This window comes from Chlamydotis macqueenii, chromosome 9 (genome assembly GCF_036417535.1).
Source record: "Chlamydotis macqueenii isolate bChlMac1 chromosome 9, bChlMac1.mat, whole genome shotgun sequence".
NCBI classification, from domain to species: domain Eukaryota; kingdom Metazoa; phylum Chordata; class Aves; order Otidiformes; family Otididae; genus Chlamydotis; species Chlamydotis macqueenii.
Genome location: NC_141564.1, coordinates 27,474,581 through 27,500,739, shown reverse-complemented (window position 1 = coordinate 27,500,739; position 26,159 = coordinate 27,474,581). Strand labels below are relative to the sequence as shown.

The window sequence follows — 26,159 nt, the reverse complement described above, 5'->3', positions numbered from 1 at the left end:
TTCAGAATTGCTGCTGCAGCACGGCATTTCCAGGCCAGGAATCTGCACCAGCTGCTGTGGCTGCAGATCAGTCCTTCAGCTGATACCAAAGCACGGGTTGTGCTCCAGTTCTTGGACTCCTTCACCTTGTTATCACCAGGATTTCTTCAGCACAGTCATTAACAGCTCACACATACCTGCCACACCTTCCAGCACACGCCTCTGCATTCCTTGCCCTGCTCCAAGACATGCCTTCTCCATGGACTTGCGCTCTCGGAGCTCACGCTCACTGTCTGTCTCATTCATGTGGGATCAAGTAGTCCTATGAAGTGCTGCTGAGTTGTAATCGTGACGAATTTAGCCCTGTCCTTGCAAGAACAGATCAAGGGCAGATTATCCGGTCGCCTAACAAGTACTTTTGGGAAGTGTTTTACAACTTACATAAAGAAAGTGTTAGAAATACCTGACCTATAGTGACAACCTCTGGACCACACCACACACATAACACCAGCTGATGTCCATCACTTGTGCATCACTTGTGCATCACTCTGTTCTCCGGCCTGTGACCAGCACTTGGAAGCTTCCTCCCAGCCTTTTCTCAGCTTATAACGCTTTTCCGACCATCTCTTCCGTTTACCGCGTCTCCAGTTCCCAAGTTGACATTTCCAGCTCTCAGAGTTTCTGTGACAGAGACAGCTCTGTCTTCCAGGGCACGCAGCACCTGGCAGCTCTGATGAACACGCCGTGCGTCGCAGCACCTGGCCCTGCAGGGTCCCTTGACTCCGGACCTTGGCACAGGCTAGCCGAAAAATGATCCCACCTTCGCCCCGTCTCGTCGTTCTTACACGGCACAGCAAATCAAAACCCCAGGCTGGCACAACTCCTGTTGTTGCTTGATTTGCAGTCTAGAAAAAAAAAATAAAAATCAAGCTCATCATTTCCATACAGCAAGTGAGAACCAGCAGTGGCTGGCAACTTTCTAGCCTTGCCAAGGGCAAGGGAAATCGTTACTCTGGCACTCCTTTGGAACACAAGGCTCTCTGCTTCTTACCGGGGCAGGGGAAAGAGCTGAGGCCTTGACTAATAGCGAGATGCTCACCTGAGGCTGATTTTGTTTCCCATTTTTCTGTTCTAGTCTCAAATTTTATGCCTTGATTTTTAGTTTCATCCGTTATTTTTAAGGTTTACCTGGCATCAACTGCTTCTCAAAAGTATTAATTCTGTTCATTAATTAGACTCATTAGCTGTTGACCAAACATGTTACCTGATTATAATTAAAATAGTATTCTGTTCTGGAAAAAATAAATAAATCTAAGCAGTGATATTTCCAGAAGATTTTGTTAGATTTGTCAGGTAGAGAAGGTGTCCCCAGGCTCTGGGTGGGAAAGATGTTGCACTGATTACCCTCGTTTTCCTCCAGTCCCCCCTCTGCACACGTAGGTCCTGCTGACGATTAGATCTGAGGGTCATGCCAAGTGAAGGTATGTATTTTGAGAACTTGTTGACGGTATATAAGATGTTGCTGACAGATGCACTTCAGGCCCTTCACAAAAAAGCTTCATTTAGGAGAGATGCCCGGGACGAGGGATGGAGACGCACAGGAGCTGGAAGCTGTTTGGGCAGGAAGCCCCCGTTGTTGTCCACGTGAAGGTTTGCAGTCCTGCTGCAGGGCAGGTGCTCTGCAAGCCTTCCTGAGGAAGAATGACCTGGTGGTGGGAAAGGGCTTTTCTCTGGGACTGATCCCAACCCACGCCTGCTTTGAGGCTGTGCATGTCCTTTGTTGGTTCACTGCAATACTGTTTGATTTGGGAAACTGACACACCTTGAGATGTGATATCACTTGGCTGATCACAGCAGAAACTCTTCTGACCACACACAAGTGCAAGGCTTGCCTGCTTTCTCAGTCTGCTCTGAGCTTTGCAGTCTAACATCCGTGCTATACTGGCATACACAAAACTGCACTTTAAAACTGGTCAGTCTGTTTTAATCCAAAGAAATCCCCCCTTCTGGTATTTTTGTTAGCATCAGTCCCCAGAACACCATCCCTTACCAGAGGAACATGTTCCCCACTGATGTGCCAGACAAAAGTTCATGGCTTTGTCTAACTGAAAATTAAGTCTTGATTATTCATGCAGTTCCCAGTGAGTCACTCCACACCCTTGAATTATTTCTGACAGATGTAAAATGCCTTCTGCTGAATTCCTATTCCAAAGAGCCTTTTGCATGACCGGTTTATCAGTGAATGCGAGCAGACTCATGAGTTACAGCGCTTCATCATCACGGCATGTGTAATACTGAACACGACGACTAGGGAAACCAGACCCACCTATTTTTTGCCACAGGCTCACAGCCTCCACAACCTCCCAGCCGCTGCACAAGAGGCGTTCATGCAGGGCAGGTGTGTGCGCGGGGAGACCCTGTATTACCCTGTATGATGATGCAGGGTATGCAGATGAAAGAAAATTGATGGGCTGAGGTTATATGAATTCACTCACAGGGATGATATGGAGACTGAAGTACTGACCTCAAGGCCTATTTCAGTCGCTTTTCACTTTCTTGCTTTTTCTTTGCTGCCGAGAGTGTGCTTACCACTGGCTACATACTCAGCTGCGGTGCGAGTCAGGCACAGCCACTGTCCTTGTGTGCGAGCAGTGGAGACCAGACCTGTTCAGCTGGGAGCTGAAGCTCAGCTCTGCTCCCTCAGCCTGCCATGCTGACCATACCTCCTTTACGCTGGAAGCGCGCTCGACTGTGTTTACCCACAAACAGGGTTAGTACACATCACTCGTACACAGTCAGGAGACACAGATAAACTTTCCTCCACAGCCTGCAGAAGACAGGTATAGGCTGCTTCCCAAAGGCTCTACAGCTTCCTCCTGAAATGAGGGAGCCCCAGGCTGGCCTTCGGATTTCCACAGATCTGCTTCTCCCACAAAGAAAAGCTCTTTTAGGGGCTCCAACATTGAGGGGGCCTTCTCCAGACAAGAACCTCCTCCAAAGCAAGAAGGCAGTTGAGGGGTGCTGACGGCTCGGAGCCTCCCCTGTGACGGGACTGCTCTCGGGTGCAGCTCCGCTGTGCATCGCTCCATTAGGAAGCAGGAACATACCCACCGTAAGGCATCCGCCGACTCTGAGATAGTGCTGATGCCGTGAGGTTTAGTCTGGTCAGACGTAATCGCTATCCCGTACACGACACTGCGTGTGTTTCACAAGCAGTAGTGTGGTTTCTTATGAACGGGAGCTCTGCAGAGCAGCTGAGCGCTCGCCGTCAGAAACGGCCATGTAGAAATCCCTGCGGCCATACCTGCGTGAGTGAAAGGCGCTGATGTGCTTTCCCTGGCGCTGCACGCATTTCGGTGACGTTCCCTAGCAGGCAGCCAGTTGTGGCACAGCGTGAGGCTGAAGACATGACCTCCGCAGTGTGAGATCTTGGGCTGAGATTCTGCATTTTTCTCCTGCAGAAATCTCTGTCACTGTAAAACAAAACAACAGCACCCAAACCCATGTCAAGTGGTCATTTTAGCAATTCTGAAATCTGTTATTCATTTGGCTAATTAAAAAACATGCCCACACATTAGACCTTACAACTGTGAATTTTGTATTTCCAGCGGTGAAACTCCCCCCTTCTTTTTATTCACAGATGGTCGTGATGATACCTTTTTGTTCAATAATTAATCATTTTTGTGTCAGGTTGGACTTGTTTCAGGGAGTTGAATTGAGTGCCTCATTCAAGGAAATCTGCAATTGAGATACAAATCTGCATCTGGGCATCTGTGAAAGACTTCAAGATTTGCACAGATGACTAAGTATATGTTTTTAAACATGTATTTTACTACCTTGAAGGCATCTACACAGGATGTTACTAGAGGCTGGTCTGTCATCTCTCTGTCTTGTCAGCAGACCCACTGGATTCTGACAGCTGAATAGAGGCTGTTAATTAAACCTGCCAGCTTTTGTCAGGCTTGTGGCATGCTCCCTAGATAATTTATTCTTATGCGTTTCAAGCAGCTTCAGCGGGAACATGACCAAACCTTTTAATTTCCCCCCCTAAATTCTAGGCCTCTCTTTCTAAGAAAGAGGATTTATTCCTGCAGTGATAGCCCCTGGTGTTCTGGGGGCTGCGCGTAGCTCAGCGCTGCGTTACGGAGCGCCCGGGTTTGCGCTGGCTCCTCGGGCGGCCAGGCTGGCAGCAGCTGCGGTTCTGGTATTAACTCCCCATGCTCCTGAGGGTTACAGAGGATAATGCCACAAGTTTTGCAGGAATAAAGAGCCCTTTTCTTGCTTTTCTAAGGAGGATCTATGCTAGAATAAGCAAACAAAAATTGGACCTGGCTTCACGTCGCTCTGCTCCCACGGCTCTCCTCGCTGCAGTGAGCAGCTCGGCTCCTGTGGACAGGCGCCGTGGAGCAGTGACCCCCAGCTATTCATTCCTAACGCACAAGTGTTATTTTTGCATCTAACTATGGCCTATCTTTTAATTTTGCTATATATACAGATTTATTCTTCATAGCACACCTATGAATCCTTTGAAATGCATGCTATGCAGAGCAAATGATCGGACCTTGGAAGCATGTTTAGAAAATGACCGTTTTGTTTATTTTCCGTGTTTATAATTGTCTCTGGCCATATTACCATTGGCGATTTTCCACAGAAGCTTGCAAAGTAATGTTGGTTTGTCTGGATATTCAGCTTTGCTAAAAAGCCCTTAAAATGTCAAAGGCAAGAACAGTTGTTTGGTTTTTTCTCACTACTACAGCCCAAGACAGATCTGAACCAGCTTCTGCAGTCCAAGTGAAGCGGGACAATTGACAGCGTGCCACAGACACACCTGTGACCATACAGCAGTGTCCTTCATGAAGCCGTAGCACGCAAAGGGACCGACCTTATAATGTTTTCTCATTGTTTCAAAGGCATTTGAAAATACAGTTCTTTGGGTTGAGAGATTGGCTTGGGAGGAGATAATAACCTGTAGTCATAATGGACAGGTCTTTTATCATGCTGCTTACTCTCTAAATCATCCTCATCAGAGCTTTTCCTTAAACATTTAATTATCTCTGCTCCTCTCCGCTCGCTAGACTTCTCTCATCAGCGGGGACTGAACTGGGTTAGGAAGTGAATTTTTATGGAAAAACAAAAACACTGTTGCTGGCACAGAAACAACTTTTCCTTCCCTCTGGCTATACCATAGTAATTATATAAATTTTATTTTTCTGTAAGAGATTATTTCACTTACTGTAGCTGAAGTAATACTAATAAATAATTTATATTTAAGCATAATGTGTACATACCATAACGTTGTTTATTTGCTTGTAGAGCTTTTCACCCAGCCTCACCAGAGGAAGGAAACTGATTTCAAGAAAAAACAGACTCAGATATTGTTTCAACTGGAAAATAATATTTAAGGGGCACACCATCATCAAGCGTTAACAACCCACACAGAGACAGGCTGTTCCACCCAAGCCCAGCCCCGGCCGGGAGCACGCAGCCCTTCTGCCAGACCAGCTCAGACCAGTGCGTGTCACCACCGTTCACTCACGCCGAGGGTGATGCAACCAACCTGACTTTCCCGTGTGCTTTTTCCTATCCCGGAATATCCTCTGTGCACCAGCAGCAGGCAGCTCTTTCAGCCGCATTCTTGGTGGAACCTCTTTCTGCACATCAGAAAGAATATAAATAATTGTATTAATTAATAGGATTACTCAGGGATTGTAATTTTCTTTTATAGTACAAGCGATCGCCACCAAGGAGTCTACAGCTACTTGCCTCTACCCTAGATGCCGCTGAAGGTCTCCTTCGAGCACACGAGGACCCTTGGCACCCTCTCTCAGCTACCTGTACTGCAGACTACTAGGGTTAGACAAGCCAAAGTCAAGCACACTCTACCTTTCAAGCCCAGCTTATGCTGCCCGAGCACCCAATTTTATAGGAGAAAATGAGGCTATATAGAGGTTAATACCAACTTCCCACCGCCCTAGACTGTGAGAGCAATAATTTGGATGGACAGCTTGTTCCTTCCATGCACTGTTCAGAGACGGATCCTCTTCAGAAACCTATTCCCTGCCCAAACAGAACAAAGGACTTTGTTGTCCTCTTCAGGAGTAACCCCTGCTCAACTGGGATGCCACAGATTTGCCTCTGGGGCCAACCTGAGCTGCATCAGAGCATGCAGAAGGCAGGTTTAAGCTAAGACAGCACATGCAGTCTGCACACTCTTGAGGCTGTGGGCTGCAGCCTTCCTGTGGAAGTCCCACCAGGAATGAATGCATGTCAAAGGGAATTCACACAGCACCTTCCATGGGGGCTCCCATGGCTGCATGGAGCCAGGTAACTGGCGTCTCAGATCTTCAAGAGGATTTTTCCACAGCTCACCTGGGTTCAGGTGCTCATCTCTAGAGACTCCGTTGCCTGTCACACATTTTCACTGAAGTGTCCTCTGCAGTATCTAACATGGCAGCCAGGTTTTCTGTTCTTGGTCCCTTCTCATGGCCCTGCCCAGGGAATGAGGGACTCTGGTCCACCTTTGGCCACCTCTCAAGTCAAGGTCAGCCTACCTGAGGAGCTTGCTTTTATTCTTGATGCAATGGTGGCATCTCGTAAGACTATTTGCTGTTAGTTTCTGCACTGCACAATGCAGTGTAAGGGCTAAGGATAATGTTCAATTATGAAGTGGCATGAATAAGAGCATCTGCCAACATCTGCATGTATATGAGGCCAGTGGGTTTGCATTCCTCCAGGTCAGAAAACAGAACAAGTGTGATCTCCTCCCCATGCCAGTTTCTCCACATTACAAAGTCACCGCAAAACATGATGACACATTGTTCCTGCTCTGGGAGGACGGAACTGAGGGCTTGTCTGCCCTGCTTGGAAGAGCAAACTGGAAGGAACAAACACGCACAAGCAATCTCAAGGTAAGAATGCAGCAGAGAACCAGCACACTTGTTTTCCCACAGTGTGAAACAGTTGAGCTCACAGTATATATCTCCAAAAACCCATAAATGCCTGGTCTTCACTGCATTTTTACCATAGCCATTCACGCTCCTTAGTAAAACCATACCGTACTTATGAGGGACTGCAAGGTCTTAGAGACCACACTCGCTTGGTGTTTGTCCAGCTGGTGGGCAAAAGAGGTCTGCTGCTGCAAAGCGATGTGCAGGGTGTGCTGTGTCCAGCCCCGGTGCTCAGCGAGGGAGAGGAAAGCAGGATAGTGGGAGGCAGCTATGCAAAACTTCCTTAGGCAAAACCTCCACAGAGGAATCACACTGTCCCACTCCTCATTTGTTATTCTGTGTGGTAATGAATTAATTCTTAACTAAACTCCTTTGCTTATTGTTATAACTCTTACTGATGTCACTCTGAATATTACTGTTATCCTTGTAAATACACAATCCCCTTTCTGAAGAAATTTTAGCCATCCAGCTACCATGCCCTATGACTTTGAAATCAGTACAGTAAATTCATCAACAGAATTGAAAATAAAATTAAGCTTTGGATGAAAGCTAAACGATACACCCCTAAGGTTTATAGATTTGGTCTGGTCCAAGGTATAAATACATGTTCCCCAAGTGAGTATCATTCTGATGGGTTTCATATGTTTCTTAGACAGAACTAGACAATTTTAGAGGCATGCACATGCGTGCAAAACAAAGTTACGGTTATAAAGGCACGGCCTGGGTTAAGCAAACAAATGGTGTATCATACAGAGGTTTGCAGTAAGGATGGGAATTGCTCAAAATTGGTATGGGTAAAGCATACCTGTAGATTTTATTCACTTCGGCAATATCCAAGGGATTGGGCTCTGTCTTGCACACCTCTGCTCTCTGTAAGCAAGCTTGCTGCAACATCATCTGTCTGAAGTGGAAACGGCCCCGCACCGAGCCCTGCGCCTGGCCGGGTGAACCCAGCTCTGAGGGGCAGGGAGCTCGTCCCCGGCAGCGGGCTCTGCTGCGTGTACCTCTATGGACAGCCACGCTGTAACCGGCACTGGAGAGCTCTGCTGCTGCAGGCACGCTGTAAAGCCACCCTGTGCACGGAGGCACGAGCGGGCAACAGACGAGAGGGGCTGGAACACCACACTGTCAGGTTGTCACGTGCAACGCCACTGGACAATGTCTTAAAGGCTGGATGGTCTTGATCCTAGAAACAGGAATGCATCCCTTCTCCTCCAGTTTAACACAAAAACATTGGACTCTCCTTAGCACGCCATGCGTGAGAGTTGAAGTTAATGGTGGTGAATGGCGAACGGGGCTCTGACACCCATTTGGATCATGTTTCACTGCAAATGGGTCATCTTCTCAGAGACTGCCACTGATTATATGCTCAGGACCTATTTTCAGAGATAAAGTTTCCTACTTCACTTTTTCAAAAGCTGCAGAACTTCAATATACTTGCTACCTTTGGGCCCTGCCCTGTCAATCCTGCTCCCATGAATAAGCCTTATTCATGAACATTCTCATGTCATGAGAAAAAGCTCTTATGGAATTATGTTTTGTAAGTGCTAGTGAAAAGTTAAGCTAGATAGTACGCAGATAAGGCAGTGATGAATACCTGATAATGAGTTCTGTGTATTTATGGCCAGACCCTCACATCCACAAAATGACCATACATATTGAGTCACAAACAAATGACAAAGTCAATTTCTGAAGATCTACGTGGATAACACAATTGCTGTTTTCAGTGCATAAAACTTGAACAGGGCTCTGGGAATCGGCAACATAAAAATAATGGTGGTGGTGATTAATTTAAAATGCTCTCCAAGCAAGAAATTGAGGAAGTCTTTAGAGAGGTCTTGTGGTGAGCTTGATAAATCTTTCCACAGTTTTCAATTCTGAGTACTAGTTATTTCGTAACCTACAGTGCTTGCCTAGCAGCTGCTGCCTGCTATCGAATGAACGGTCGTGGCACGATGCAGGTTTTGCCATAGGCCAGGCTCACGAAACCACATGTGGATCATTTGTCATCCCGAATCTGCCTATGCTGTTGTTATTTTATAACTGCAGATCTCAAGATGATTAACAATGCTGGATATTCATCAGCCTTGTTTCGAAAACGGAGTGGCTGTGATGTAATGAGATGAAGAAATGCACTGATATCGTTGAATGAATGTGTCCATACAAGGATTAGAGCACATTTCCTCATTCCCAGTGCCATTCGTAAGCCACCGCACAAGACGCCAAAACCTCTTATTACCATCCGCCGTGTTTCAGCAGAATAAGGCATCGAAGCGCTAGCCATTAAACCTCCCTCACTGTTCAGGGGTTTTTATAAGAAACTCCCTAAAAAGAGGACGGCAGCAGCTGGAGAAGCCAGCCCACGATGTGTGCTCTTTCCCATATTGTTCCCCTCTCAGGTCTACCTCTCCGTTCCCTCACGCTGTCCTCCTGAAGAACCGCGAGTCCAACCAAGCGTCCAGGCCTGCAGTGACATTGCTGCGACAGATTTTTGCAGCTCTGGACCCTCGCAGGAACACAGCACCGAGCCAGGTCAGCTGTGACACAGGATTTTGCATTTGTCCTTGTTGACTTTGCTAAGGGCCAGTGCTCCAGCCCCAGCATTTCCGAGTGGCAGCTCTGCACATTTTCTCCAGTGATAATGACTCAGACTGTGGCTACTGCGACGGGAATCCCTCAAGCACAAAGGCAATGCCTCGCGTCACGGGTGGCTCTGCTTGAGTAAGGACTGCTGTTACTTAGCTTAGACTATCACGGCTTATTAGGGACTGAAGTCCAGATTCTTCAAAAGCTCATACAAATTCAAGGCAAGGATCGTATTTATGCAGAGGTGATTTTCTCTATATATAGAAGTGTGGGTTTCAAGGAGCCAGTGAGGAGAATAAAATAGGAATATACAGCCATTATATTTTTATGGCATTTCCTTTCTTGGGCCTTTTTTGGGGGGAGTAATCAAATTTTGGTGGGTAGTTGGCATATGGTTAAAAAAACTGTGGTGGAAAAGGTAAATGTAGGAAATTGAAGCAACTGACATGCAAATCCAATTTTCATGAATGCCACTGGGTACTTCTCAGGTCCTTTGTGCTACCAGAAGTCAGTTTTTACAGACGCAGACTGTACGCAATTTCTGGGTTACTTCTACTTGATAATGCAGTTGTTTCAGATGCATACCAGCACAATTAAGAACAAGGTTTGTCTTGCATTACATTTAGTGAATTTGGAAGCACTCCTGAGATCAAATTTCTTTGCCTCTGTTGTTCTCTTCTAAGCACCTATACAATGCATTATTGTAAATTTTTAAAAAACTCTTCTAATACTCATAAAACTTATGAAGCAAAACATTGCCAAATTCCTCCTTTCTTCTTGCTTTAGAACCTGTGAAAATAGGCTCATAAAACTCTAATGCATCTTTAACTTCCACGCCTTCCAAGATATTCTCATACTTTTTCTTTGCAACACAGCTTGGAGGAGACTGAGGAGAAATGCTTTCACATTTACTCATTATCAGAGCTCTGGTGTGAGCTTGTAATTCAGGTTCTGCGTCATCTGGGAAAAACTGCAGAATGCTCGTCTCTGCCCCTGCACCCATCCAGATGTGGCATCAGACTCTGATTGCTTTAATCATTTAAACTTTTTGCTATTGTTTGAATTAGCATACTGTGTATATCGGTTCCTTACAGACCAGAATGTTGCTATGCTATATGCTACTCAGATTTTTCTGCTCTGTGTTTGTAGATCCCCGAATGGCTTAATTTACCATGTGTTATGCTCTATAAGCATAACTTCAAAATAAATGAAGGATTGTCTTGTAGTCATGATCCTACCATCAGTGCTCTGTCATAAAGCTTTTTCTTTTCCAGCTGAGTGGGCTAGTGCCAGTAACTACTGCAGAGAGGAATTCATCCAGGCTGGAATGAGGGTCAGCGCGGCTGTGAGGGTGTGGTTTTTCATTTTAGTATTTCAGCAAGACGAAAGGTATTAAGTCTAGTGACTTACAAAGCGAAAACGGGGTTACAAGGTTCCTATCTACGTGCAACTGTCTATGAGTCACGGAAGGAAGTAACACCCATTACACATTCTACAGGGTGAAGTCACATCAACTTGTCACATAACGCAAGTCTCTGTCAGGTTCCTGTCACTGGCTTTATTTCACGGCCCACAGTGCATCTTTGTGAATACCGGCCAAAGCAAAATCCCAGATCTAACTACTGTTTTCGGTTTTGCTGATGTGACTGAAATGCACATTCTTACATAAAATCTCTAGCAATCTGCTAGGACAACAGAAGACTTCGGCTTGCAGTCCTCAAAGTGCCGTGCTCCAGAACTTTGATGACTGAGCACGGAGATCACCAGCTCTGGGAAGCCACTGCAGCTCCACGGAAGTCAGCAGCACTGACTGCCCGTGGAGAATCTTACTCCAGGGATCTACCAAATTTCCTCCTGCTGCCACACATGCAAAGGGGGAAGCCAGAATGAGAAAGCAAATGTGACAGGGGAAGATAGAAAGAGAAAACGTGGGAGGGAACTGAAAGCATCTCCCTTCTCCTTGCACAACTTTATCTCCAGCTTCTGCTCTGCATCACCTCTGCTATAAGCAGAACCTTGTTTCCTTTCTTGCCTCAGAACACACAAAGAAGTACAGGCTCAAAACTCCTTTAGCAATTTAACACTGAAAATCACTTTTCCCTCCATATCCTATGCGGTGCCAATGCATTTGCAAAAATACAAATGCAGAAACAACAGATAGTGCAGCATCTATCATATACGCTCAAGATAGTTCACACACTTCACACTGTTTAGTGTCCACAGCAGTAGGCAGGAGATCAAGAAATTCTAGATTTTAATTTTACTTTGGACACTGACTTGGTCTGCAGCTTTGAGTAAATCATTTGCAATTTAGGTTTCGGTTTTACCATCTGAAAAAATTTGGAGATACTATTTATAAGCCTTGTACAACTTCCAGGAAATCCCCCTAAAATCCACCTGTTAACTACATTTCAACAGAAGCTGAAATGTCTCTGCATACCATTCACAGGAGCAGCACTACAGAAACAGACAGTACACGGCACAGAAGATACGGTATATTTCTTTTAACAGCTGGGTGTATGATGGTGCTGAAAGCCTGGGTCTGTGAAGTGCACTGGAAGAAAAGTGGGTATTTTCCCAGGCATCAAGCTATAGACTAAGAAATTTGAATATGTCAGCATTCTTGAAAAGAGTAATTTCAAATAAATTATTATGTGTATACTGTCATGCTGATTTGAACAGCATGCCTGCACGCACATTCTAATTTCAAAAAAATGTGAACCCCCTTTCTGCTCCTTGCGCGCACACTGGTATCGCTTCACCTTCATACTCTTACAGAGCTCACCATGAACTTTCCCACACGCTAAATCTATCATGCTATACGTTTACTTACCATTATAAAAGTCTTTTACCGCATGGGTAAATACTGAAATATTTACACAGGTTAACCGTGATATCGGTCTACACAGAACAAAAATACAGTTCCACTGCACTGTTGTTCTGCATTTCAGCATCATACTTCCACCATCACCTTTGTCTCCTCTGGTTTGTTCTCACCTATGTGCACTCGATGATACGACAATCTCCCAAGCAGAGCAGACCGTGACTGGACAGTCACCCCTAGTATCACCCTAGGAAGAAACTCTGATTCACTGCAGCACAATATAGGCATCAGACCAAGAATTACGCCCTATGTGTCTTTCACTGAAGGGCACTGCTTGCCAGTCACCCTCGGCCAGGGCAGAAGAGAGCAGCAGCGTGCCCACCGTCACCTGGCAGCGCTGGCTGAAACAGCACAAGGGCCACCCACTCTCTGGCAGCAACATTTTCTCATAGTCTACATCCTTTCCTTCAGAAAAGTTCCCTTTGTAGTTCACGTCTTGTGCTCAGCTTGTTTTGCACTGGTTTACGCACACCAGCATTCATTAGCATCTCTAAATACTACGGGCTATCAGGCAAGGGCCATGCAACTTGCAGGCAAACTTTCCCACCAAGGCGTTTGGGATCTGGAGGACCGCTGCAGACCGCCTTTCAGAATTTTGTTTGATGCACTGTATAGCATTGTGCAACCTGCAATTCTGTAACAGAACAATATTGATTTCACTTATCGTCTCTGCCCTTTGTTATTGGCACCAGATGAGAAGAAAAAAAAAGTCAGCTCTGAGATAATTAGATGGAGAAATGTCCTAAAACTTAAAAAACCAGAGGATCTTTGATCTAGACAGTGCCCGGTTCATAGGAAGACGTGTAATCCGAGTGCCTCATCGACGGGAAAAAAGTGAGACACAGACTGGCTTTTATACAGTCATCACAATGCAAACGGAAGGTGCTAATGTTGAATGACTAGGAAATTCAGGAAAAATTTTTCCTTCAACTGATCCTCTCTTTGCATGTCTGTATCACCTAAAAATTGTTCATGGCTTAATGCTGAAAAAAAGCCAAAACCTCCGACAGTGAAGAGACCACAGTAAAACTGCGTCACAGTGTCCATCACTATCCGCTGTTGGAGGGAGCTACCCGTAGCGTGGGTATCAGCCAGTACAAACACCTGCCATCGTCCGAGGAGGGACATCTGCATCGCGCATGGTCTTCAATAATCAAACTCTGTCTGTCTACCACTTGAGTAGAGCAGATGATTTTTTTTCCCATTTTCAAACATTATATAAAAACTGAAAAGGAAAACAAATGAAAAATACAGGCCAAATTTGTGATGACCTACAATAGGGTTGTTCAAGCGGTAGAATAACTCCAAAAGCATTTCAGAACCATTCTCAAGGGAATCACGCTTTTGTGAGTTGAAATTGTTACGGTCTCTAAAAAGGAAGGCAGGAAAGGTGGAAAAAAAGGGGGTGAACAGTCAAGTGTAAGATTTACTAATTCAGAGAGAAAGTCCACATATTTTCACAGAGCAAATCTCCTTGGAGATACTGGATAATATGTCACAGAATAATTGCCAAATATATCATTTTATTAGGGTGAGCCATTCTCAAATGAATGCATACTATCCTTATAGGTTTGTGACCGCAATGTTGAAGTAAAAGAAAATTCTGCAGTTCACTTCAGTTAGAGAAGGACTCACTTCTGTATTCCTACTATTTTTCCAAACCATGTTTGGTTTTAAAATAAATGCATCTGACACTTTTTCTAGTATTTGGAAGAGTATTAAAAGAACTAGTCATAACAATTGGATGCCTGCAACTTCAGGCAGCGTTCAGAGTGATATTTAATCTCTGCATCATGTCCTGCCCAAACCAAACCATAGCACGGTGCCATAGTATGGGAGAGGCAGGAAGAACCCGTTATCTTCACTGCGGTCCAGCCACTGTTATTACATATGTTATACCTGAATGCTCTGGCTAGGTATTCCGCTCCATTTCAGACCCAATTAAAAACTTCTTGAGAATTCCAGAGACTCTGTCAGCAACTCAGGTTTAAATTAAATCATCAGCAGTGCATTTTAATTAAAGAAAAAAACATGAATTTATGCACCACAGAGCACAAAGCATTTAGAAACAGCTTGTTCATGGTAACAGACATTGCTAAAACTTGTTAAGTGCTTGCTGACACCTATTTCCAAACTGGATTTTGATGGGAATTGTGCTTGAACAAGGATTTCCAGTTTGATTCCTGCATTTCATGTATGCCTGCTAGTATTAATTTCAGTTACCCAACTCCGCACATTTTTAGTAGAGAGCAATGCAAATTCAAGACTTAATTCCACGATATTTGCACTGTTCAGTAAATTTATCCACAAATAAGGAAGCCATAGTATTGCTTCTAATTCTATCACTAACTAAACAACCATATAAGAACTGCACTTTTTGATGTCACAAAACTATTTTTTATGACTTTTTAGTATCAATAACTGTATCTGTTTTTCCTAATCAAAATTTGTTTCTTTTTCATGGCTTTGTATGTCATGCTGCAGCAAAACAGCAACTTCCTCTTTTGAAAAGGAAGGACAGCAATTAATTTTCTCAGGCATCAATACGGAATTGTTACTAATAAAATGGCCTAGCCCTTAACTTTGTTTACCACAGCAAGGCAACCACTAAGGAAAAATATGCTCAGTGACGAAGATGTGGCAAGCCAGAAACCGTATTTTGTTTTCCATGTTCTCAGTACATTACTATTTACTTTTTGCAGCCATTAATGTAAGGTAAATGCTGTTGATATAAATAGAACATAGAATTAACAGCTGTACCTGAGACTCACTGCATGATTAAATAAAACCTTGTTAAGCAGAAGGGGAAACAATAGTTGCTTGTTTGAGTAAACTGAAAGAAAATGTCTGCCTCTTTGCAATAGCATAGCTTGGTCTGGCATCATTAACAAGCTCTGAAGGTGAATCCATGGTTTTCTTACTAGAATTACTCTCATGAGTGGAGAACAAATATTTCCTTCTGATAACTATTTTCTCCATTCTCTCGTATAACGTACTTGCTGACAATCACAAAAGGCAGTGTAAAATGGACTCACATGCTCCTGGCTTGTTGACACCAGTGACAAAAGAAAGCCAGTTACCCCTTTTCCAACTAGCACTTTCTATATAAATCTGGTTTAGAACTACTGTAATGCTAATGGGTGGGGAAACAGAGAGAGTACTAAATTAGGGAACCGGTTCTGTTAGGGCAAAGGTGAAATACTGTTTCCTTACGGGATACTTCTTGACAACGCTGTAGGAGACAGTGCTGCTTTGCCCACCCTCTGATCGGGTTCCTGGTAAATGCCTGCCACAAGCTCTCTCTTGGACCTTCCAGCTGAGCTTCTGAGATCTGCAACTACTACGTTGGGAAGGTAATAGTTAACGGAAATATGGTTTTTTACTGCATTACACACAAAAGGAAGAGCGTTAGGAACAGCAGCAGCGGCAGTAACAGCCAGGCAGCTGTGTCAAGAAGCGGAAGACTCCCCACAGCCCCCAAGTGCAACATACCTGGACCTGTGTGTCCAACCAGCCTTGCCTGTTGTGAAGCAGTGCACACGTGGTGCCGGACCCAGCCCAGTCACACTAACCTCATGCTTCTGATACCCTGTGGTTCTTCACTGGCTGGCCGCCCCAGGGATGCTACAAGCCATGGCACCAGGAGACAGGACGTGGGTGTCTGGGCATCTGGGTGTGCGCTGCGCAGGTCAGCGACACTAGCAGTAACACTACCACAAGACTCCCACTGGGATAAAGTCAAAGCCCTAACTGCTGTTTCTGTTTCTGGTTTGTATCTACTGCATATACTGGGTATATCCTTCCACACTTCAACTTGGCTGCGGTGATGTCACGTTGGCTGCAGAGCAATGCTAACATTGTGCAGCCCATCTACCAGTTCGCTTCAGATGCTGTCAGATTCATTCAAACATCAGCCAAAGTGTGACTGTGGTTGGAATAAAACCCAGCCACCACCCCTCTCTTTCTATAAGAGGGAGTCACTAAGTCCTGACTACTCACCACAGAGACCACAGCTCCTCTTCATGGAGACCACTCCGTACCAATAGCCTTTAATTATTTTCAGATGCCTTAACAGAATATAAGCCCCTGAAGAAAAACACCCTGTGATCTTAACTTGCAAAATTTACAAGCTAATTCTTATCCATACAGAATGACTTATTTATAGTCCAACTGAGAAAAAAAAAAAATCCTCCTCCAAATAAAAATGCTTAGTATATCACTGCTTTTTATTACTAAAGAGTTTCCACACTATTTAACACCTTCAGGACAATTCTGCTGATCAAACTCCTAATGCAGAATCTGTTAGGACTTGCCATGAAATAGGTGATTATTATGGAAATCCTAGTAGCGATTTTTTTTTTTAAGTATTAGGATATTTTTCATTTAACCCAGAAGTAAGTTTGTACTGCTTCCATCAGTTTACTGTGACAAGCTGCAGAATATTAATTTCCCTACGTGTTCTGTTTTCTCATTTTCCTCAGGCTCCCAAGACAGAACTCTGAAAGTGTTTTGAATTTGCACACATGGATATAAAATGAGACCAATTCTTCAGCACCAACGACGGACAACAAATTGTGCCTGTTCTTTTAATCATGTTCATAATGGAAGTGTTCCATTATAAAATAATAATAATTACAATACAATATGCAGATCATCACAAACAACTATTGCTTGTCTACTTGTAAGACTTATTTTTGCTGAGTAATCTCTCCATTTCACTGACAAATCTATTTCAGTGGATTTCAGTTGAACTACTTATGTAAGTTTCAAAACAAAACTAACAGCAGAAAAACTGAGGTTTATGTGAACAGAATTTAGGTTTATATTTGCCACACCATTTCAGTGTCTGCCAGCACGCGTGTTTCAGTAGGTGCAAAGTCACAGGCTTTTATCGTACCTGCACATTCTGATGAGAAAAGCAGGAATTAGCCACAAAGGTACTACAGAGGCCTTCTGTTTTGTATACAGCTTCCATTTGGAGCCAGAGAACCCATCAATCCACTATCCACTACAAAAGCAGTATTTGTGCTTTTGTAGAAAAGTTGCAGCTGTTGCGGAATGTAAGTTTTATGTAGCGTATTTATGCAAAGAAAAAGGCCAGGGAACCAGTTTTGGCTAATCAGTATCCCGCATGCTATGGTAGCAATAGATCAGTCAAAAATTACTCAGAACCTAAATATGTAGAAGTTCCCACACACCTTTATTTATCTAGCTCTAATCTTTGCTCTTGAATGCATGCTTAACAAGTAAAAAGGGGAAGAAAAGGCATTGCGTGTGTTGAAGTGAAATGCGAGGGGCACAGATACGCGCTCACCTTTGAACCCGAGTAACTCACACATTTGAACCAAGTGACTGTTGTCTCAGCCAGTTAGAGAGCACAGACATCACCGCCCCTAACAATCAGGACTCCCTGGAAAGCCTATTTAAATAGGCCATCAAAATATTATTATTATAGAGTTGCAATCGCTTTAATGTCTACTCTGAACTATGCTCTCATCTTAAAAACAGACGATCTTTCTACTCCACACTTCCTCTTATGCTACAGGTACTACATAAGGACCTACACTTTAGGAGCTCAGCACTGCAAACTGATCTATAACTGTAGATCAAGTCATGCCACAGGTTATTTAAAGTTTCTGACCAGCTATCTGAAATTTGTGTACATTCTCTTTTTGCTTAGGCAACATCCAATGTTAATTAAAAAATAAATTCCCTGCCATTATTCATGCTTTTAATACTGAGACATAATTGATATAGCGGGTAAAAACCCTGAATAAACATTTATACACAAAGTAAAGTGATTACTTACCGTTCAAAGAAGAATTAGTCAGGAAAACAACCAACCTTGATTCCAGGACACTCAGCAATGAACTATTGAAATGTCCCATTAAAATACACTCATGACAAACAGAAAGATTTAAAACATACAGTCTATCGAAGAGATGTGGATTTTCTCCACTGTTGACATTAGTCTTTGCTCACTATGAATTTGAAATAGATGAGAAAACACACTGCTTACACTCCATGTAAGATATCTGAAACCATTCACATTGCTCTCTTAACTAGGCTAAATGAAACCTCATCTGGGTTCCACTTGATCATGAGACTGGAATGCTGAAAATGTTGTAATCTATTTATACATCAAATTGAAGAAACGTTGTGTGTCTTTAAATTTAATTGCATTCCACTGTATTAACTAAATATTGACAGTTTACAAACTGTTTCATGTTCAAACTGGGAAAGAAAAGACAGACCGATCTGACTTATTTATCCTAAAGCCCGGATTTATTTCCTGGCTTTTAAACTATGGACCAAACCCAGTTCTGCTTTATGCCTTCCCTAAAAGGGTTGTTCCTGCAGCAATAATTCATTCATAATACCAACACATGGTAGTTGACTTCTAATCACTTCAAAATACATACTTTTTTTCTGGCATCAAGAACATACCACAATTCCAAACTGGACTTGCAGCTCAGATTTGACTTAGACTTCTCCTCTTTTTTCTGCCTCTAAACCACAAATGATTCAAAACACAGCAGAGAGCAAGGCTGAGAACAACTACGTAAATGAGAGGAGCCAAATCAAAGAGATGAAAACCACCGAGGGATTTATACGGCCCAGAAGTAATTGACAATGACTAGTCTAACAGCCAGCCTTGGACTGCCCTGGTGAAACAGCACTCTTTAGGCAACTGTTCCATACAATGCTGGAGCTTCCCTAACTGATTTACATCATTCTGTAGCTGTGCACAATGCTCTTTGACACGTTACTCTGAACACAGGAAAAGTCCTGCCCCGGGCTGCTCCCAGCCAGACAGCACGACCAGGTGCAGCACAAGACTGTGGAAAAAGTAAAGGTACCCACCATGACGAAGAGCAGGTTGTGCTAAAGATGTGTCTGCTGGCCTGTACAAATCCGCATCTTAGATTGTAACGTCTCTTAGTTAAGTAAAACACAGCTTCCACTGACATTTAATGGGTTTCACCACTGACTGGACGGGGTCAGGAGCAGGCTAACAACAACTGATGAGATTTGATGACCTTTATTCATCTCTGCTTGCACTTTAAATGTGTTTCCATGTGTGTAACAGTTTCCACTTGTTCTCAGCTTTTAGTCATATTCATTTTTTTGCATTAGTTGTTGTACTTCGTGCCTATTATTTTCCATATAGAAGACAATGAGGACTGCAAAGGCAAAAAAGAGCAATCACATGAGACTTCAAGAAGAGCCTAAAGCTAAATACTGCAGCTACTATTTGCTGGTTCTCTTGATAGTTAGTGGCCTTTATAAATGCAAAAATTCAGGCTTAGACATTCAGGTAACTCATTTACCCTTTCCTACGCCCTCCTTCCCTCCAGCAGTCTGTAACCTGGAAATTGTCTTGCAGGGCTTGCAGTCAACGTCTTGCAGCCTGAAATTCAAAAGGACTTGAAATTCAAATTACTGTTGCATTTCAGTTCGGTTTGAGATCGTGCGTGGTAATTTAGATTAGTTTTAAAAGTAAGAAGAATTTGGATAAATGTCTTACTGTCTAGTACCACTAGTTTAATACATTGGAAAATGTACATTTTACAGTGTCGGAAAGGAATTTCTGATATTACAGTTTATTTTAAAATTTAAGATGCTAGCACAGAATATTGATACCAGAGTCATCTGAAAGGGAGTGCACTCTCAAAACATCAAACTGGTAAACCTCAATTCACACACATGAAAGTTTAATTTTTAGTAACTCATAAATTTCTCTTCAGATTTGAAAAGAACCTAATGATAAATGAATTGCTTATCATTTGTCCATTATTGTGCCAGTATGTTACTATTTGTGAGACAGAATCACATAGCCTGACCAAAGCTTAGGTCTCAACACACAAAAAAAAAGGCAGACAGAGCCCTGAAGACTTCTCTGTATCTGCAGATAAGGCAGGCTGATAGATGGGAGAGAAAAAAAGAGTCACAAAGAGGGAAAAATAATTGTACAATGCCACACTGCAGTTAAATACCAACTTAGGTGTAAGACTGAAGTTAAAAAAATAATCACCTGAACTTTTCCTACTGACTTCCACACACACAGTACCTCAGTCTGGACCCCTGACAAATGCCCTGTCTGTTAGATCACGCTGCTTCCCCAGGCCAGCGTCAACAACAATCACCTAACGTTACTGAAGGCTAAGAAATCTGAACCTGTGAACTCGAGACGGTCCACCCCCCTTTGATAATTCCTACAATTTTCTTTTAAAAAACACTGTATCTTTAATGCTATCATTAGGAATCTTTAAAATTTTAAATTTATATATACACCTATTAACATGCATCTTTATAGACACATGCATACACCTCCAGATGTGAGCAGGTGCGTGCCTGTGTAACCTCTGTAAGGGTTCAGGGTTTTTAATGTACAGCTTTTATTCCTGTCTGGATGGCATATAGATTTAAGCTATGATCAGTGGGAAGGACTGCCTCTTGCCCATTTAAAATCATATAAACAAACAAACAGAACGTTTTAGTACTATTTTCACTGGATACATACATGTGGTCAGTGTCTGGGTCTTTATAGCTTACGGTCTACAGACGAGTGTCTCTTTTGGTCTTCTGACAGCTGTAATGGCATTTCTGCCCTCTCAGTCTCTCAGCTGTGATGGCATTTCTGCCCTCTCAGTCTCTGAGGCTGAGATTCTGTGAAAGACACGTCTTCTGCATGTGTGGTGCGTGATCCTTAAACACCAAAATAAGTAAATCCACCTGCAGTCCCCAAACAGTAGAAGCACAAGTGTAGAAAGCCGCTAACAGCTCTCATTGCTACTGAAACTCTGTCAAGGCGTCCTCCTAATGAAATGTGTAAGGGTAGAAGGAGAGGGAGAGAGTGTGGAAGAATTACACACAGGAGCACTGAAAAGGAGTCTGCTGCCCTCACCACTGCCTGCTAAATCTGTCCTTGCTAGATCTCGAAAAAACAGGAACATATGCACACACACACACAGAAACCACGAGAGTCCCGTACGGCTGACACTCAGAGAAACTCAAACAGGAGTCATGTGGGAATTTCTTTTAACTAACTGTGGCAGATGTTTTTCTTGAAGGCAAAAAAGGAATATATGCATGCCTGACACTTAATAAAAATATCAGCATGTTTGTGCCCAGCATACTAGAATATTGTTCAGCACTAATTCAACCTTGCAAAAATATTATCAGTGTAATGCTGCCAAGGCCATTGTGTGGATTATTTGTGTATATCTTGGCTAACCTGGCCATGGGCTGTAGCAGTTTTTATACTTGACTTTTCAGAAATCTTTCTGGTTTGTTAGTGAATCAGTTTATCTTGCTCATTCTTGTTCCTCCTCCTTCCCTTATTTTACCTCTTATTAACTTTCCTTTCTCCTTTGCTAGACCGCACTAACCGTCAGCCAAACAGCCCATTCCTCACTACATTTTTGAATATGTTAAAATACTCGTATATACACAGTTCATGAATGGAGGGTTTAGCAAATAACTGTTTCAGTCTGGTATTTAGAATTTTATAATTTCAAATGCCAATTTATTCTGAACAACAGTGACAAATTAATGGATTCTAAAATAGCATCTTTGCTATTTTAAATTTCAGACCTATCTAAATTAGAAGACCACTCTACTAACGCATATTTTCAGACACTAAAGTAATAGAGTAGTTTCGTAAAAATTAGGAGAAAATAACTTTTCTTTTTGGTTTACTGCACTGTCAGGAAAAATATTTGTTCTTACAGCTTAGCAGCCTACTGTTCGACAGCCTACTGGTAGCTGTTCAGTGTTGAAAAAAGTGTCACCCTGTTTCTTACGAGTCCATGTACCTATACAGTGGGAATGAACTTCATCCCACTGATGACTCGCTTTCCGGTAATAATTTTGACAGATCACTATAGGGGTAGGTCTAGTAGAATTAACCTCGGCCTCTGTTTCTAAGGCTCCCTTGCGCGTTTTTAAAATGCCACTTCCTGAGGAAGACTTTTGACTTCATGTTTTACTGAGATGAAACGCCATACAAAAATCCAATAGTCAGCCATTAAGAATCTTCACAACTACCTTATATCATTGTATATTTAAAATGTACTATCTCAAAACAAATAAAATGTGAAATATTACAGTTTGGGGGAGACTGTGCCACCTTTGCTCATGATAAACAGCCCTCTGCAGACTGCCTTACTGACTGAGAAGTATTTGCTGCATTGACTCACCCTTACGTTCTGGCACCCTGCCTATTACTCATCTGTGTGAGGACAGTGTTTTTAAAATGTGTTCCTGTCCAGAATGGTTTCATCATATGTTGTCCTGAATGTATTGGATGAATATGGCCAAATGGTTTCCAGCTGAAAATTAAGAAATTTTTAAAATCCATATACAAATGTTCTCTCGAGTCTTTACTACTCCCTGTAGCTAGCTAGTCCTTGCCCTTGTGAATTTTTTTCCCAAAGATTATCATCATCTTCTATAGAAGATCTATGCCACATACAATCCCAGCTGCTTCACCTCCCTACAGCTTTCCTACTAACCTGAAAAAAAACCAAAACAAACCAGAACTCCTGCTGACCTCATTGGTATAAACAGTCGTGCTGGATAATATATTGCATTATTATGCATCTTCGGCCACATGGCTTTCCCTTGGCTATTTAATCCACCCTTGTGAGTAATTCAAAAACTGCCAGACACATCCATATGCTGCCTGTTCAAATGAAACTTAACTTGCCAAAGCAGCATTGCCTTCTCTCTTCAAATACAGAGTTCCATTCTTCTATCAAATTATACTTGGTTGACTTGCAGAACAAGGAGTAATAGTTCCCGGGCTAATAGCAGGTTTAAGGTCCAACGCCTCACGTCCCATGCCAAAAATACACTTTCTCATGGACATAAGACATTTCTTAGATTGAAATATGAAGTTTTAACATTGCTATTTGGTATTAAGATGATATTACTCATTTTTAGAGATCTTGTATTGCGTACATTACATTTTCTCTCTAACATTTGTATATTTGAAATCATGCAGTGAAGACGGTGCAGGAAAGAAAGGACTGCATGTTGGAGGGAATTTGTTTGGGAGGAAGTGGGGGGATTGTCTTGATTCCCTCTTCAAAGTCAGAGTTGGACAGAAAAGACAGATTCTAAGAGGATTCTAAGAACACGGATTCGATGGGAGGGCTAAGAGCTGGCAGTAAACAGAAGACAAAGAATGCGCTTTATCCTCCAGGGGGCACCTGGTAGAAGCTACTCCAGAAAGTGTTGCCTGACAGAACTGGTGTCATATCACGAAAACTCCTGTATACTGGGGGAAATCCAAGAATTACAAGTGGAGTTCAGATGGGAATTCAAAATCATTAAGGAGGAAAAAGGATACTGCACAGACAGTTCATCATCTCCTAACATATGCAGAACGAAGAAGCTCTAGAAGGCTTTGAAGAATACGAGGACAGGAAATAATGAGGGATGAGCTAGTAGAAAGAGAAACAGAATCCAAAATAAGGCTCATACTAGCGCAGAAAGAAGTAGGCAGAAGACAAAGTGCCAAGGAACATGAGAAGAAAAGCAAGTCCTGGCACACTGTATGCACACAGACACGGAAACCAAGGGTGTTACACACATAAGGAGAATTCACAAGGCACCACAGAACAGAATGCTTTACTGAAAGCAGAACAAATGGGCTATAACCTGAGATCCAGGACTTGAAAGAGACTACCTAGTGTGTATGGTGGCAGATGAAGAGACAGTCCTCTACTCAGAGTGTACCTAGAAAAGCTGGAGTTTGTTACTTTGTGGGACATAGGCTGTGGGATGTTGACCTGAAGCTAATGGAGAAAACTCCACTCACTATCTTCTACATTTGGCCAAACACACTGCCAGACTTGGGTGACCATCAGAACTCTTTCCTCCCTGAGAAGAAATGAGAAGGTGTGAGAGGCTAATGAAGACAGAGAGTTCAAGAGTTCTGGCCGTTTGAAATATCTAATGCTAACAACATGAACTGACACCCAAAAACCTCTTGCAGAAGTTTTCTGGAATTGGGGCTGGCACAGTTCATAAGAACTTCAAATTAAAGTTAAAAAAAAAAGGCATTTGCCAAAGACTCGGGTAATGGGCCTGTCTGATTTTCATGGATAAATTTACCAAGGTGGTTCATGCCAGATTAACTCAAAACTCTTTCCTAACACAAATGAGTTTGTGCATTGTTAATGCAGTAGGTTTAATCTCTGTTGAAGCTAGAGAAGATTCTGGTATGACATCCCATTGGAAAATACTACTAACAACAGATACAGAAGAGATGGATTAGCATGTGAAATTGAAAAATAAATCAGAATTTGGCTGAACTGTTGCATTTACAGGGAATGGTTGAACTGAAGCGAAGCTAGCAGTGGGGATCTTTATTTTAGAACGGGTCTTTGAAGCACTTCGTGGCCTCACAGAAGAAGCCAGGGTGGGTTAATGGTACAGTGTGACTGTTCAAACCGGGACCAGATTACTGTATAGGAAAACCTTGATCGTGTTAGTGGCTGGGATAACAGAAATGAGGTATAATTAAAAGTTGACTTACGTATTTTAAGAGAGATTTATGAAAGGCAAGCAGCTGGGCACCAAAGGTAGGCTCCTCACATTTGGGTATGAACCACCAGTATGATGTAGCTCTGGGAAAAAAAAAAAAAAACAAACCAAAACAGTAAAAGAGGATCTAGGAGGAAAAACAGTGGAAATAAGCCAGTGAAAAGCCAGTGCTACGACGCTCTGCGCGCAGAATTGGGATGCAAACCGCCCATCCCACAGCGCTGGGCTGCGAGAACGACAAGGGAATTGAGCAGAAATAACCGGGCACCGGTTACCTTCACGAGTAGAAAAACAGGCCGCGAAATTAGGCTGGGAAAAAGCGATTTTAGTGATCAGGCGGCTGCGTTTTCTGCAATAACGCCCTGCTGCCGGCGCAACGGCCGTTCGTCGTGGGGGGGGGGTGTGCGGGGGGTGTTGCTTGGTGCGTTTACGGATTGAGGTCTGGCCTTGATGGGGCGCTTGAGGCCTCGGTGGACAAGCTCCTGGGGCAGCCCCGGCCCGAGGCGGGCGGGCGGCCCCTGAGGAGCGCGGGCGGCCGCCCGCGCTCCTCAGGGGCCGCCCGCCCGCCTCGGGCCGGGGCTGCCCGCGAAAGCCCACCCGCCAAAGCCGTCCCGCGCAGAGCCGGGCGCAACCAACCCGTGCTCTGAAAATGGGGGGGGGGGGGGGGTGGCGGAGCGCTATCGGGCGGTGGCACATTCCAAACAGCCACCTCACGCTGCGCTGCTGCCGCCCCGCCCCCTTCGCACGCTCGGCGGGCGCGTGACGTCACCGCGCCGAAACGTCGCGGGGAGGAGGAGGTGGTGGAGGAGGAGGAGGAGGAGGGGGGCGTGGCCCCCTCTATCCCAGGGTGCAGCGCAGGAGAAGTTGAGCCCCATCTTGGGCGAGGGGGAGCCGCGCTCCCAGCCCGCGCTCCCGCGGCCGGCGCAGCGCAGCGCAGCGGGGCCGCCCGCGCCCGCGGAGGGGCCGCGTCTCCTCCTCTTCCTCCTCGCCCGCCCTCCGCCTGAGGGTAGGGGGTTGCCCGCGGGGGGGCGGGGGGCTCGCCCGCGGGCCGGTTCCGAGCAGGATGCGCCTGGCGTTGGTCTCCAGGTAGAGCGCGGAGACAGGGCGCGGGGAGCGGGGGGGGGGGGGGACGCGGGAGAGACGGGGCCGCCTGGGCCTCGCCCGGCCGCCGCGGGGCCCCTCGCGCGGGGCGGGCCGCGGGCCCGCTC

The 26,159-nt window shown here is 44.1% G+C and overlaps 2 long non-coding RNA genes across 3 annotated transcripts in view; one reads left to right on the top strand and one right to left on the bottom strand.

The window, feature by feature from the left end:
* The window catches only part of LOC147599754 (uncharacterized), a 61,288-nt gene extending 56,150 nt beyond the window's left edge, over positions 1-5,138 (top strand). The window contains exon 10 of the long non-coding RNA XR_015259370.1: positions 4,736-5,138. This is a non-coding gene — a long non-coding RNA (uncharacterized LOC147599754). The remainder of the gene's footprint in view (positions 1-4,735) is intronic.
* LOC147599753 (uncharacterized) lies at positions 90-25,455 on the bottom strand. Of its 2 annotated transcripts, XR_015259372.1 has the most exons (6): positions 25,227-25,455; positions 24,944-25,034; positions 5,537-5,630; positions 5,268-5,325; positions 3,284-3,452; positions 90-884 (listed from the first exon to the last, which is right to left on the bottom strand). It is a non-coding gene; the product is annotated as an uncharacterized LOC147599753 (long non-coding RNA). The 2 variants fall into 2 exon arrangements; XR_015259373.1 differs by lacking the exons at positions 24,944-25,034; positions 25,227-25,455 and adding an exon at positions 6,349-6,447.
* Between the last annotated feature and the right edge of the window lie 704 nt (positions 25,456-26,159).